Genomic DNA, 16,657 nt, shown 5'->3' with positions numbered 1-16,657 from the left:
TTACACTATAAAGAGATTTTAATGAGTTAAAGAAGGGCAGGAAAGCAACAACTAACTTTGTGCTTATAGAAAAGCTGTCACCTAAAGACAAATAAGCACATTGCCGTTTTAAATTTTTAGCTGGATGAGATTATTTATGATTTAGGTACAAAGTGAAGGGACTGTGGATTAATCTGTCGCCTTCCGGGGAAATTGCGATGCTGGTTTGTGTACACGAAGGCTCACGCTGGTGGCTGCCCCTTCAGAGCAAAATGGTAAATGTCTTGACAGCCTTCAGTTGGGTTGCTCAGAGGGACAGAAGCCAAAGCAGATTACTTTCATTGTTTACAGTCTGAAGAGGAATTCTTGAAGTCTAGCAATAAGAAAATAAGAAAAACAGAAAACAAGGGACGTTCCAAAAGCAACTGCTGGTTTCTGTTGGCTTCTAATAAACTACATTTCCTTTTCCTGTTTTACACTCAGGTCCCTCCATCAACTGTGGGTCTCCACTGCTCTCAGGTAAATACCTCCTGTCCTGTAGAGGCCACCTGAGGCCCCTGACCCCAAGTGGCCAGTCCAGGAAGGTCAGTTCCCAAGCCAAGTCATGCAGGGAGAAAGGCATCAGAGGGTCAGGAACCCAGAGGTTTTCTCATGGCACCACTGCTGATTCAGGGGCCATTCTCACTTCCTAGTATTCACAGACACCTACTTCTCTCCTTCTCCTTATGCTTTGCAGGGGAGTAGGTTGTTTTACAGGTGGGAAACTGGCTGACAGATACTTGTAGGACCCTTGTGTATAAACCAATCATCTCGGGCCCTGATGAATGTGAGATTTTCATGCCCTGGCATTAGGAAAACACAACTTCTTCCTTGCTTGGGAAATTAGTACCTCAGGGAGGAAATCGCCTGTGTCTGGATGCTTCATACTTAATCAGTGAAACAGATCTTCTGTGCAAGTTGCTATAAAAATGAATTTCAGACCCTGGCTTCTTGGGAATCCATTATTTAATCCAAAAATTGGGCAAGGCATTTGTTTACTAGCCAACTCATACATTTTTTTAATTAATTCTCTTAATCTTTGGCAATGTTACTAAAGAGATAGGACAGCAGGAAGGAGACAGCTGGGGGAGGTCCTCCCCACCTTTCCTCTGGTGTTGTCACATGGGGTGTGGGTGTTACCTGTGATGTGGCACTGGGCTGGAGGAAAAGCTGCCTTGAGCTTTAGCAAGATGCTGGGTGTGTCTGTGGACTGCACACCACAGGGAGACCACCCTGGATGGGGGGGGGCACCCATCCCTAGGCTGGGGCATGGGCAGACTAAAGAGGGAGAAGAAAAGGAAGTCTCCCGTTCTCACCACTGCCTTTGGACATTTGTTTCCGGTTTCCTTGGCCCCCAGTGTAGACACTTCAGCTGCTAACGCAGACTCCCCGGGGACCACAGTGAGCTCCAACCTGTGGCTTTTGATGGCCGTTGGGTCACCCAGCCTCCAGCACACAGGCTGCCATTTTGGATTCTACCCAACACATCCCTCATATAATTATGCATGTATTTCCTACTGATTAGTTCGTTTAGTGAAGCCCAACTAACATGGACAGAAAACTGTAACTCTCAGCATTGAAGGTAACTAAGATGCGTCTGCAGCCTTCACCATGGTGCAGACGGGGGGCTGCACTTGGTGCCAGGGTCCACATCTGGCACCCCCTGGCCTTGCCCTGGGCTCAGAAGCCTCTGCAGGTCAAGTCCTTTGGCCTGAACCTGGCCTCAGTCTGCAAGGAACAGGGTCCGAGAGAGGACTGGAAACCGTGTGGGGTGGCAGGTCACTGTTCCTCCCCCTGTTGTCCCGTCCCCCACAACCTGGGGTTAGGAGAATCGGACTCCAGGCAGGAGACCTGGCTTCTAGTGCCAACCTTTGTGACAAGTTTTCAAGACCCTCTTCACTTCTAGCTTTGAGTGGAAATAATCTAAGACCCTGTGTTAGTTACTTTTTACTCGTTGCTGAGATAAAATACCTGATGCCCAAAGTTGGAAAGGAAAGGTTTATTTCTTACAGTTTTTGGAGGTTTCAGTCCATGCTCAGTTGGCTCCAAGGCAGGCTGGCATGGCTGAGCCGCAGTTCATGGCAGCTGCAAACAGCAAGGCCGAAACCAGCAAAACAGCAAGACACACCTTCTTCCTGCCATTACATTACATCCTGGCTCCACCCCTTTGTGGAGCACTGGCACCATCAATTCAAGCACTAGACAATGAACCATCACAAACTCATGAGTCCTGGGGGCCACAGACATAAACCATGACAGACCCATAGGAAAGCTGCATAAACAATGCCATCCACACAGGCTGCCTGAATGTTGAGCCTTCCCTGCATTTGTCTTAGCATTCCTAGAGCTTCTTTATTTTCATGACTTTCCTTGGATGTTTGGAAATTAAGGTGTATGCCTCATAACCCTTTAGCCCTAAAAATCCTCCATTTAATTCTCCCTAAGGATGGGAAACCACCCCCCCCCAAAATATTTTGTTGCCACATAATAGTTGTGCATAAATAGGGGAGAGTGACAATTCAGTACATGTAGATGGTATGCAGTGGCCAGATAAGGGAAATTAGCACTGTCATTTCCCATTCTCTTTTACAACCAGAGAATTATCATGATTGTGAGAACAGCAGTGATCAGAGCTGCAACCTGACCTCAGCACCACGTGGTCAGAGCCTTGTGCAGCCCGCTCATCTCCTCAGGGCACTGTGTTTATGACCTTGACATATTTGTGGAATTGGAGCTATGTCTTTTGTTAATGTCCCTCTGTTCGGGCTTGTCTCCTGTTTTTCCACATCAGATTAGTTTCCCGGGAAAGCTTTCAGCCTTACCTTACCTCAAGCCCAGTCATTTTTCTGCTCCAGCAGTGGGAGGGGAGGCTTGGGTGACTCAGTGAGGGGGACCTCAGAAGCATGCGCCCAGGACACTGCCACGTGTCCCTTATTGGCTGCCAGGTGCCATGAGGGCACATGTTGGATGCCTCTGCCTTCTACCTGCCTCTCGCTAGCTGTTGCCTTCTGGCCCGATTCCACTGCAAAAGTAGATTTCTGCATCATCCGCAGCCCCTTTGTTTAGCACTCGGCATTTTCCCACAAGGAATATTTTCCTCTCCCCATGCAGAGCAAGCTTTGATGCGGTGATTTTTAGCACTCTAAGAGAGGCAAACTGAGAGGCCCCTGGAGGGGAGCTTAGCTGACTCGGGATCACATGCAGGTGTCACAGGAGGATGTTTGCTCTGTGGCCGCAAGTTTCTGACCCCAACCATTCATTCCCACAGTGGCCCCCTCCTTCTCCCTCTTCCTCTCCTCCACGGGGCCACTCTCCAGCTCACAGGTCTCTGTCGGGGTCACCTGCCACCTTCTCGTCCCCTGAACCTGCAGTGTCCCACTGCCCGCTGTGACGGGCACTAAGTTTGTAGACTGCTCTGCTCTGGGTGGTGGTCTCTGTTTCCTTCCTCACAGGAAGAAGAGATACTGGTCAGGAAATTACCAGAAGGACGTGTCGGGGGTCTCTGGGGAGGACGTGAATGTGACTCAAGACATTTCCGTCTTAAAAACCCTCTGAAGAGAACAAACAGCCGTGTGTGGCGTGTCATTGATTTTGTTCCCAAAGACCTTCCCGGACAAGCGAGTGAGGTAATTAATTAAAACCCACCTCAACTGCCTGGGAACTTTTCCCTTGATTAGCCTGGCAATTTCTAACCATCTTCCGCAAATCACTAATCACTCTGGGGCGAGGCAGGCTGTACTGACACACAATTACGGCAGGTTGAAGACACCTTTCTATTTCAGAAGACTGAATCCGGCAGCTATATTCCAGAACCAGGGGGTGATAATGTGGGAGGTAAGGTGTCGAAGCATGAGTAGAGGTGGAAAGTGTGGATGATTTTTTAAACACTGCATGCATTTTTAGGAAAGAGGTGCTAAGCTGTCTGCTGTTTCTCTTGTTCAGCTCAGCTCATTTTTCTGTCTCTTCCAACACAGTTTAAAATCCATACATGTTTCCCATGAGGATTCTTACATGAAGATTGGTTGTCACCTATTAAATAGCACAATCTCAGCAGCCAGGCATGCCTTAATTCAAAGATCAACAAAAGTAAAAAAAAACTATGAACTATATTATGTGCAAGAACCCCCCCCCCTTTTTTTTAAAGTTTTGAGTGGCTTGTGTCCTATAGTGGCAGTGTTATTAAGATACCCAGGTGATTTGTTCTGGAAAAGCCAGCACTTTGAAAGTTTGGTCTTTTCTTTGCTCTCTAGTTTATATGCGCTGTAAAGGATGCCCCTTATTTATGTAGTGTTGAGAAATGATGAAAAGAGAAATACACTTTCACAGTTGAACTGTTTAAGTGCAGTAATATCCGCTTGGAGGAAGCTGTGCTGCAGGTACAGCTCTGGGGCAGTGTGTGGCCTGGGGGCCCAGACTGCTGGGGAGGGTGGCTGCCCTTGAGGGAGTGGACAATCCTGGAACCTTGGAAAGGGCACCCAAAGTCTCCAGCATTACTGTCTCACATGGTACCTCCATTGCCCTGTGTGTCGGTGTTGCTCAATTCAGTTATTGCCAGGACCTTGGCCCAAAACTATTTGGAAGATTCCAGAAATAAAAAATTCATCAGTCCTGGTTTAAATCACAGCACACTGTTGTAATTTAGTATTGTTCTCCCACTGCACCTGCCATTAAAGCTCAGCGTAGGCTCAGGGAAGAGCACAGGTACTTGGGCCAGGTGGGCCCTGGGTGTTACTCCGTTCATTTTCTCCCGCTCTGTGACATCTCTTATTTCAGCCCTCGGGATCTCTGTCTGTTGAGCTAGGCTTTAAAATGACTTGCAAAAGTGGGAAACAATGTGTCTCGTCTTTCTAGATATTTTTAAAAAATACAATTAAATTTACATAAAATACATAATTTAGGTTGCTCTGCAATAGCTTGTTAACTTTAAGTGAGTTAAATGCATTTCACACATGGTGAACACCAAGCTGCAGCCCACATAAACACAACACTTGGTTCTTCTCTGGAGTAAGGGCAGGAAGACCCTGAAAAGCCGAGCCTCTCTCCCACCATGGTGTCCCACGGAGTGGGGACCCCGAGCTGCCCAGGGCAGGTGACGGTGACCGCAGTGGGTGACCACCCCACGGCCATGCACTCCCCTCCTCATCCCAGGCAGTGCCGTGGCCCCCAGCTTCAATTGCTTACCCACTTGGAGAAAGTCCCAGGGCACCGCTGCCTGCAATGGCACTGGACAGATTCACGTGGAGGTCTCCAATGTCCCCAGACGGTGCTCAGGATATCCAGGCCTCTGGGGGCTGCTTCTCCAGACAGGGACTGGGTGCAGATAAGGGGCACCCGAGTGGGTAAAGGGTGCAGTACATCAGATGAGACCGCGGCTTCTCCGAAGAGCATGCAGGGTTATTTCTTTACTTTTATTTACTACCTTTATGAGTCTGAGTTCGCAGTGCATGACAGTCACTTCCTCTTGGGGACTTGGTCCGAGGACATCCCACACAGTCACTCCTGACGTCCCCTCCCTCCCTCCCTCCTTGCCTCCAAGCACAGCCAGGTGGGCCAGGCCACCAATGCAGTTGCTGGGAGGGCGGTGCATCCCGCAGCAGCCTCAGTCATTTCTTAAGCACACAAGGAAGCCTAAGTATTCAAAGGACGTTCAGGTGTGCTCCCCTGTCTCCTTCTTGCTTGAATCAACAGAGGCGAGGGTGTCACCCGTGCTGCTCTGTGTTTGGTAAATATTTGCTCTGTCCTCCTCCGCACCTGCTTCTCGAAGCTATCTGCTTTTCCTCCAGAGCCTGGTGCAGGTTCCAGCCACAGCACCTGGAATGGCAAGCATCCTCTGGGCTCCAGCCTCCTCCTCAGGCAGCCTGGTGCAGCTCACCTGCACCCAGCTGATCGGTGTTGGACCTGGGTGTGGTCCTCAGGGAGCCTCCTATACACCTCTTAGCACCTTGTCTGTATGCTCCTTAGCAAGCTGGACCTCCTCAAGGCTGACAATGAAACCTATGAGCTCCCCAGACCTTGGGCTTGGTCCTAGAACCCAGAAGCGGCAGAATTTTGGCTGTGGTGCTGACCAGGGATGGGCTCCGGCAGGGAAGTGGGTCAGTGAAGATGTCGGGCAGTGCTCAGTGTGGCAGTACAGGGCTCAGGGACGCAGAGATTCAGTCTGCTTCATCACAGATGGGAGCCACACTGAGCCTGGATGAACCCACCATGTGAGGTGGGCAGCTTCTTCCTCACTGTGTGGCTTCAGCGCAGGTCCAGGGCCCACAGACTCCTACTGCTGAGCTCACGAGGACAGGGAGCCTCTCTCCCTTTCCAGCTGATCCTCTCAGGGTTGTTACAGTGACAGAGTGACAAAAACTGGCCAGCACGAAGGAGTAATCACAGTCTTCACCCAGGAAACTTCAGGTCTCTTTTTATGGGCAGCCGACGTGAAGGACACTGAGTCCTTCTCATTGGTACAAATGGCCAATAAATACATTAAAAACAGTTCATTGTCACTAACCATTAGAGAAATGTAAAGTTAGCGCAACACTGAGAGTGTGTCTTACTCAGAAGGGTTTTCTCCTAGAAATCAAATGCTGGGAGACTTAGTAACTAGCACAACCACCGTGGAAACCAGGCTGGAGAGCTCAAAAAACTAAAACTAGAAACTCCATTTGGCCCAAGTATCCCCTTCCTAGGAATCTTCCTGAAAAATTTAGAGTCATCATACCGTGTGATACCCACATTTGTGTTTATAGCAGCACAATTTATAATAGCTAAGTCTTGCAAACAATGTGTACCCATCAACAGCTGGATGGATAAAGAAAATGTCAGATTTACACACAGTGCGGTGTTCTCTGCCTTAGAGAATGATAGCCCTGAGCATTTGTAGGTAAATGGATGCCCCTGAGACCATGATGCTAGGTGAAGTAACAGACACAAGGGTTTAACTTTCTCCTGGCATCTCTTATGAGAAACCTACAATGTGAACAGAGACCAAGGGAGGGGAACTACTAGAAAGTAGGGTTGTCTCCTTCCGGTGAAAAGGGGAACAAGAGACGGAAGAGGGGAAGGAGAAAGAAGGGCAAAGGGACTTTAAAAAGAGGGAATTGAGGAAAAATGGAAACATTTTCAAAAGAGACAAGAAATAAGAGATGGAAGGAGTAGCAAGGGATGAGATGGGAAAGAGACAGAATTGGGATGGGATGCTTGCTTCCCTGTGCAGACCCTTACATGTGTGTACTAAGGAAAAAGACTAAAGCAAAGCAATGCAAATCATCAGAAGCAGACTCAGATACGACATAGCTGCTAGAACAACTGAACTAAAAAGTAAAGGAACAATTATTAGTGTGCAAAAAAATTCATTTTTTAGCCTGTTAAAATTTTTCCCATTTCTAATAAATATGCGATCTCCATATTAAAGTAATAGTGTGATCTCTTAAGGTATCCAGTTAAACTGTTTTTATTTTTCTTTGATTAGATGCACAGTTCCAAATTGTGGGTGGAGGTGCCCAGGGTGCCAAGGCAGACTCCCCAGGATGCCACAGGATGTTTGAACCTTCCAGAGAAAGCTCTGGGGACTCAATCCAGTTGAGGCATGATAGAACCATTTTGATAACTGCATTGTTAGATTCTGGGGCATTTTCATTGATGAGATTGTGTCTTCTCGACATTGTGTTTCCAGAAATTATTGTAGCTCAAAGTGCGATGTAAAAACCTAAGTGAAACAAGACTAAAGAAGGTAATGCTCAGTCTGGTTTCAAGTTCGAGAAGGTCTGCAGTGATCTAAGCAGCACATGCCATCAGCTAATTGGGGATTTCAAATGGGGAATAAAATAAAGCTGGGAACAGCGGTGTATGTCAATGACTCCAGCACTCCAGGAGACCAAGACAGAAGGATCACAAGAGTGAGCCCATCCTGGAGGCAGTAGTGAGAACCTGTCCCAGTGAAAACCAAACCAAACCAAACCAAACCAAACCAAACCAAACCAAACCAGAATAAAACAAAAGGCTTGGATCACAGTTCAGTGTAAAGACCCTGGATCCAATACCTAAAAAGTGGAGTAAAAGTACTTGCCCTTCAATTTGTATCTATTCCTCTTAGACACCAACAGTGAATCATCATTAGCCAGCACACTTAGCTCCGTGCTGTCCCTGGACCCTGCATTCGTGAACACCGAGTCCCTTCTGCTGGAAGAAATGCAGGATCAGTTCCTGTGAGCCTCTGGCCAGCAAATTTTCACTCGCCAGTCAGTACATCAACTACTTTCATGTGAGTTTCTTTAAAGATGCCTTTTTTAACACAGATTTTTCTCATTCTTTTACATGGAAGCATTATATCAAAGGTGGTTGAAATAAATCATGAATGTTTAGGTAAAAATGTGTTACACTAAGGACACACTGCCACTGGTCCCTTCCCAAGCCTCCACCCCACTCTGAACACATTTGTCCTCCTTGCACTCTCCGAAGCAGCTCTGAAGTTCTGTTTCGTGCACGTCTTCACGCGATGTGGCACCAAGGACAGCGAGTGCTGCTGCTCTGCCCCTGAGTGGAAAGGCAGGCTTGAAGACCATCACAGTGCGTCCTGCTCCATCTTCTCCCTGTACTGGCCCAGTGTGACACCAGGCTCTGTTCCCAAGTCAAAAAGCCCATGAGTGCATGAAAGTTTTGAGTCAGTCCAGGGCACTAAGACGGCCATGAGAGCATAACTAAAGAGGTGCATGGCAGAGGACTTCCAGGGTTTCTTTATGAGGTGTGATCAAAAGTAGGTGAATGCTGCTGCCGTGTGCCATCCTATGAAGGGAGAGGTTTATACAAATATTTCTGTGTGCAGTAAGCTGGATTAATAGTTTCCCCCAAGGATGCCATGCACTCATAGGCAGGGCTTTTGGAAGGTGACTGATTCACGAGGACTGCTTGGTGAGCTGCCCTTCACACGTGGAGTCTGGTCAGAAGACGCAGATCTTGGATGTGACCTGGAAAGGTGTCCTTTCACCCTCACTTGGCCCACACTGTTCCCATTGCCCCTTTGTGCTCTGCTTCTGGCTGCCTTGATGTGCACAGCTTCTCTCTGCCAGACCCTTTTCACATTCTTCCTTGCATGGAATCAACTGATGTAGGACTTGCCAGGATGCTGCAATTAAGGATGCCAGACTAATTAGTATGGCAGAGGAAATTCCAAAGCAGCCCAACATTTAGGCTGCAGTGTGGACACCCTTGAGATCTTTTAGCCAAGCAAAAGCAAACAGCACAACTGAATGACTTTAAAATCTTCAGTTTTGCCAGAAGCGGAGAACCTGTAAACTTTGGTCAAGGAGAGCTTCTAAAAAGATTAGCATTAGCATTTGCTTTTAACCAGCTAAAAAGATTAGCATTAAAAAGAAGCCCAGTACTTTCTATCAGGATAATAGGAAATATCTCTTGAGGGTACCTCAAAAATCAGCAAGAACCCTCTCTTCATAGGCTACAAGGTGTGAAGTTGAAAGGCTTCACTTTGAAAAGCACATTTGAGGAAAACCAGTCATCTAAGGCCAGGTAAGAGTTTCCCATAACTCCTGGGGTCCAGCTGTGGCAGACCTTGGTGTCATTGCCTCCATGGCACTGGTTTTACAAGCATGGCCAATGCCACAGTTGTGGAGTGATAGACATTTCCACCCAGATTTCAGAAGCTGGGGAGCCAAGCAGGGTGCCCCTGAGAGAGCAGTGCTGAAGCTGTGAGGGTAAAAGCAAAACATTGCTGTGCAGACCCCAGGAAATCAGGTCTGCAAGGAGCAGGAGGTCCGTGCGGAGGAAGACCATGGGCAGCCCCGAGAGAAGGCACGACACTGCCATGGAGACTGGGCTGCCCAAGTCTCTGGGGTCACATCTCACCACAGCCTGCCCACAGGTGCTGGACACAGAGCCAGAGGATTTAATGCTGACCCTGCTTGGATTTGGTCTTGTTTTTGTCCACGTTCTCTCTATTCACCTATTCTTTCACTTTGGAATGGAAATGTTTACCCCACACCATTGCCTAACAGCAGTTTTTAATTTTCTTTTTTACTTGTATAGGGGCTCACATGTAAGAGTTTCCTGCAGTCTCAGAGGAGGCTTGGACTCGGCACTGTTAGGACTTCGGCAGCTCTGAAAGATGCACTGGACACATCTTACACAAAGAGATGCATGTGAGTCTTTTGGAGGCAGGGGTGGAGTGCTACCATTTACAGCTGGATGTGCCCCAGAGTCTGGTATGTTCCTACACCTGGCTTTTAGAGGAGGTTTGGGCCGTGGGGCGCTATGGCTCTCTGGCTGTAGGAGGCAGGGCTTGCTCAAAGGCCGGTCACTGGAGCTGTGACCTAGAAGGCAGCTCTCCCTCCTGGCTCTGCACTTCGTTCTGCTTCTCAAACACGATGAAATTAGCACCTTTCTTGCTGTGTCCCTTGGCCAGTTGGCCCTGGAGCCACTGACTGCAACCTTGCACCAAAATAAACCCTCAGTTGTGTGCGTCCAGTGTTGTGTCGCAGTGATGGGGAAAGCCTTAAACGCAGATCTGAATGCCGAGGTTTGGCTGAGAAGTCTCCCAGAGTCCTCACACACTCAGGGCAGGGATTTCGGGAAGCAGCTGCATTATGGGGGTAACTTAGCTGCTCCAGTCAGGAAGAGGCCTGGTTGGAAGAGGTGGTCACTGGACGTGACCTGGAGGGGTTCCTCTCCCTCTGTGGCCCCTTGGCTCTCTGATTCCTGGCAGCCGTGATGTGAGCAGCTCTCCCCTCTTTCTGCTTTGGAGCCAAGAGTTCAGACTAAATCTGAGGCAGAAGAGACCTCTCTTCCTGATAGTCATGGCATCAGATGCTGAGTCTCGGGACACTGAAAGTGGCTAAGACGCAGAGCATCTTCCTCCACCTTAGTCACCATAGACTTCTGGCTCCTCCAAGAAGTCAGAATGACCAGGAAGGGGAAGCATTTTGAACTGATTCAGGACCCTGAGGCAGCCATGATAGTTAAAGACTCTCATGAGAGAGGACTTCCAGAGCTCCTTGGGAAAGTGGCCCAAATGCCAGGATAAGTGTGTTTCGAGAGAGGGGGGATTTTAGGGTGCTCAATGATGAGATGCCCTGTACTTTAGTAATGTTGTTGACCGGTGAGCATTTGTCACATTTTCAGTCATGCCACCTCACACCTCCGGCATGCGTCTCCTGCTGAAGCAAGGCCCAGCCTCATTTCCAGGGCACCAGCATCCCTTGGGGTAGTGCTGGGGGCCTGTTTAAACAGTGAGTCTAAAATTAAAAGCATAAAAATGAGAATTGTGGACCAAATAAACTACACAAAGGATGTGTGTTTAAGGTGTGGGGATTTTATAAGAAGACAAAATATCCCTCTGTACAACTTCACCTGGGACTTGGAGCATGTGCTGGGTGACAGCTCTGTCATTGCTCCTGAATGTCTCTGGCTGGCCTGCAAACACCAGAAACCAGGAGTGCCCTTGACTGCCTCCTTCCCTTGGGGTAGGACCGACTTCAGTGCTGTGTGAAACCAATGTCCAGCATCTCCACATTCAGGAAACTGCAAATCAAAACCACCCAGAAACCCTGTCTCACTCCAGGCAGAATGACTATCACCAAAGACTCAAAAAAACAACAAATCCTGGGAAAAGTGGAGGGAGAAGGAGCACTTCTCCATAGTTAGTGGGAACATAAACTGGCACCACCACTGTGGAAGTCGGTGTGGAGAGTTGTTGGAAAACTACAAATAGAAATTCCGTTTGACCCAGCTATTTCCCCTCCTAGGTATCTTGCCTAAGCTTGAGGACATCATATTACACTCAGGCACTCCTGTTTATAGCAGTTCTGCTCACAACAGCAGGGCTGGGGCAGCAAGCGGGTGGCATCGACAGATGAACGAGGAGAGAACGTGTGTGCTCGAAATGGACTGCACAGCCATGACCAGGAGTGGATCATATTTATGGGAAATGATTGATCCTGAGATTCTGATGTTCAGTGAAATAAGTCTGACATGGGAGATTAAGTATCACACGGTTTCTCTTACATGAGAATCCCAAAACGTAAGTGAAGTGCAAAAGAGAGAGAAGTGGCAAGGAACAGGGCTTAGACTCTTTGGAAGGTGGGAAGGGGGTTAGGACGGACTGAGAAATTTGGAAGGGAGTGAAAGGGGATCAAAAACTATCAAGAGTCTGTACGTAGGTACTTAGTGCCTCCAGCGAAATGTAAATCCTAGAAAGTGAGCCTCACACCATATTGCAGTGAAGCTGGAGACCAACAACATACTCTGAATATACTTTCTTACGTTCTCTTTCTTTTTACTCTCTTTCCTGTTAAATTTTTCATATAAAGGAAGCCATATGATTTACAAACTTGTGTGTTAGACTTACTTCACTTAACATTATTGTGTTGAGAGGAATCTATTTTTTTACCAATGACTCGTTTATCTTCCATTATGGCAGAGTACAGCATGGTACCTCAGGTCATGGGCTTGATTCTTCCCGTAACTCTGGTTGCAAACCAAGCTGGGTGAGAACCGAATTAGATTTGACGGTTAGGTTCACTACTTGTGTTTTTATCATCTAATTGTTTGATCATTTTTTTCTTGTGATCTGAACAACTACTTTCAAGATAACAATATGCAACATAATAACTAGTGTTAATTTCCTATTTCTTTTTTTTTGTACCGGGGATCGAACTCACGACTGTGCGGTTGCAAGGCAAGTGCTTATGCCGCTGAGCTAAATCCCCGGCCCTATTTCCTTTTAAAAAATTCTGTATAATTTTATTCTTTTTTATTTTAAAAATTAACAATTTGATTCAGTTCTTTTCCAGTTTGGTTTGTGACTTGAACTGTGACAGGACACCAATGATAAATTGTGCTGCTGAGACATAGGTACATGTGTACCTATGCTGAGACATAGGTACCTATATTGCTGTGACATCGTGTTTTTAAGTCTTTTGGGAAGATACTCAGAAGGTGCATAGTCAAGTGATATTGAATTTCTAATTTTATTTTTTTGAGACATCTCTGTAATGTCTCCACAGTGGTTGTACCAGTCTACGCTCCCACCAGCAATGAAGAAGTGTTCCTTTGTCCCCACAGCCCCATCAGCCCTGGTTATTGGCTGACTTCTTGATGACAGCCATTCTTTCTGGAGTAAGATGGAGTCTCAGTGTTATTTCAATCTACATTTTTCGAATGACTAGTGATGTTGCAAATTTTTATATATGTATTCAAAAATAATTGTATTTCTCCATCTGATGTGTCTATTCCAGATTCCCATTTTTAAATTGGGTCTTTAAGTTTGGAGAATCTAATTTTTTTTTGAGTTCTTTATGTGGTGTAGGTGTTAGTCCTTTGCCTGAGAAGTAGCTGGAATTTTTTTTTTTTTCATATTCTTTGGGTTTTCCCTTCAACATTTTTGTGTGAAATTTTTCAGACATGGTATTGCTACATATTTCAGGCTGGATTCAAACTCCAAATGATCCTCCTGCCTTAGTCTCCTGTATGCTGGGATTATGGGTGTGTGTCACTACATTCAGCTAATTTTTGCCTTAACAGAGTCTTTTTGCAATTTGTCAGTATTTCTCTTTTATGGATCATGTTTTTAGTGTCATGACTTAGAATTCTTTACTAAAATGTAGGTCCAAAAATTTTCTTCTATGTTTTCTTCCAAAGAGTTTAATAATTTTATGTTCTACTTTCCAATATGTTTTGGGTTAAAAGTAATTTTTTTCTGGACAAGATTATGTAGAATGTAATTAATTCTCTTTTAAACACTTGATAATTTATAAAATAAGCCCCTTTGGGTTAGTGGATTCCTTTCTCAGGAATTTTAAGAAATATAAATTTCATTCCTTCAAGGCTATAGGGCTGTGTCTATCATCTTTTCATATTCAGTAAGTTCTTGCAACTCATATACCTTGAGATTTCAATTCATTTCATCTGCGTCATCAAAATTATGTATGTAGAGCTCCCCATATTTCTGGATTACTTATTTAACACCTGTAGGGTCTGTAGTGGTAGCTTTTTCCCACTTCCAATATTGGTATTTGTGTGGGAGTATTTTCTCTGTGTTAGTCTTGCTAGAGGTTGTTGTTGGTGGTAGTGGTGCATGTGTGTGCATGTGTGTGCATGTGTGTGTGTGTATCTTCATTGACACATGCTGGGGATAGAACACAGAGCCACCTCCTAGGCAAGATATGTTCCCAGCTATTTGCTCTCTTACTAATTTATTGACTTTTGATCTTCATGATTTTTTTTTTTCTGATTTCTTTGTGCTTAGCTTGGTTTTCTTTTTTTGTCTTGAAGTAGGTGTCTAGATAATTGTTTTGAGAAATTTTGTCTATTTTAATGTAAGTATTCATTGCTATAAATTTCACTCTTACCATTTTTTATCTTATGAATTTTCTTATGTTCATTTTTATTTTACTGAACGTAGTTATTTCTCTTAAAACTTTTTCTTTAACATGGAATTTTAAAAAAAGTTATTGCTTTCTCTTTTCCATTTCTTTATAGTCAGAGAATGTGATCTTCATGATTTCTGCTTGTTGTAGTTTGTTTAAATGTCCTCGCAAACCTTCATGCAGTCATGGAGCTGAATCTAGCATTTGTGGTTGGTTCATTGTCGAGTGCTGAGATTGGAAGTGTGAGAGGTACACCCGCCCAAGGGTAGAGCCAGCATACAGTATAAGAGAAGGAAGGAGGGTGCCTCCTCTTTTGCCCTTTGGCTCTTGTTATGTGTGGCTGCCATAAACGGCTGCCTCAGCCAGGCCACCCTGCCTTGGAACCAGCTAAATATGGACTGAATCCTTCAAAGCTGTAAGCTGAATAAATCTTTCCTTGCTTCACTTTGGGTGTCAAGTATTTTGTCTCAGCGATAATAGAAAAGTAACCAGGACACCACTCTTTAAAATTTCTCTTTTTATCGGTACCGGGGATCGAACTCACGACCGCCTGCTTGCAAGGCAGGTGCTTATGCCACTGAGCTAAATCCCCAGCCCCCAACTCTTTAAAATTTATTGTGATTCTTTTTGAACTAATACATGTTTGTAGTACATAATGATTACTTTTATCACAGGGAGTTGGCACAGGCAGATATCACATCTCAATTCTTTTTTCTTCTTTTTTTGCCTTCCACCACTTCCCTGTCTTTCTGCCCCCTCCAACTCTTGTTCCCCTTTCCATTTGCAGAATCTCTGTTTTTCTCTACTTTCAATAATTTTTTCTATCCTCTTTTCCTCGCCATCTCTTGTTTCCTTATGCATTTGGGGGAAAAAAGCTCAGTATTTCCCACTCATATGTTTTTTTATTTTGCTTGAGTTTCTCATGCAATGTAGTTGATTTTATGACCCAAATTATTGTAACCTCAGTATATGTTCTCTGGGTGCTTGAGAAATATATTTTCTAATATTGTTAGGTGACCTGGTCTATAACCATGATTTATGTTCTGTTGGTTGATGAAATAGAGTTCGGAGAAGTTTCAAACTATAATGTTATGTTTGTATCTTTTTTCAGTTAAACATATTTTTTTAGCCCTTTTGCTTGGTTCAGACATTTTTATGATTTGTATGCCTTCTTGATGGATGTATCTTTTAATTATCCTCTATTTCTGATAATACTTTCTCTAAAAGCTACCTCATCTAATATTCAGTGGTAATTCTGTCTTTGTTTGGAATAATGTTTATATAGCATGTTATGTTCCATCTTTTACTATCAAGTTCTGACTATTTCTCATCCACAGATTTAACCTGCTCTTTTAATCTCTTTTAGTTGGTATGTTTAGACTACTTACATTTAATGCAATTATTGATCTTTAGACTCTTGAGTCTACCTTTTATATTTTTCCCATTTCACTTTTTAGTTTTTATTTTCTATATTTTTGTGAACTGCTACATTTTTAGACTTTTAGTTTTGTGTATAGTTTTGAGTACATTTGATTATAGTTTATTTGCTGGTTGCTAGGTATTACATTGAGACGCACACTTAATAAAATCCTGTTAGGATTGGTATTTTGCCAGATTGGGAAAAGCATAGAAAACTCAGATCAATTTATATCCATGTGTTTCCTCAGTTTTATATTTAAGTTTTCCCTTAGCATACATTGAGAATTGCATTAGATTATGTTATAATTTTGCTTCAATATCAAATATAATTTAAAAACTTGAAGAGGAGTAGAAAAGTCTATTTCAGTTTCTCATAGTTTTGCTCTTAACATTTCTTCCTGCTGTTCCAAGGTTTTTCTAGTTTCTTTTCTCTGGAGTGCTTCCCTGTGTCTCCCTTCTCTGGGTAGGTATACTGGTGACAGGTTCTCCTGTCTCACTTCCTGTACAATGTCTGTATTTGCCCCGCATCCCTGAAGGACATTTTCAATGAATATGCAATTCTGGGTCAAGTGTTGTTCCTTGCAGCACTTTGCTTGCAGAAATTTGCATAACTTTCTTCTGAGATCCATGAATTCTCTTCAGACCTTTTGTGTCATCTGAATTATTTCTTAATGTGTGTGGTGTGTCATTTCTTTCTGCCTGCTATTAAGATTTCTTGTTACACATTTTCAGAAATGTGTCAATCATATGTCCTAATATGGATAGTTTCATGTTCCACGTGGTTGCTTGCCTCTTTATGTATGTGGGTTTTTGCTAATTTGAGTCTTTTTTTTGAACTTTTTTTTTTATCCCTG

The sequence above is a fragment of the Cavia porcellus genome, unplaced genomic scaffold, assembly GCF_034190915.1.
Source record: "Cavia porcellus strain 051 isolate PalLab524CR breed Dunkin Hartley unplaced genomic scaffold, mCavPor4.1 scaffold_18, whole genome shotgun sequence".
Classification (NCBI taxonomy): domain Eukaryota; kingdom Metazoa; phylum Chordata; class Mammalia; order Rodentia; family Caviidae; genus Cavia; species Cavia porcellus.
Note: the sequence above shows the minus strand (reverse complement) of the source record.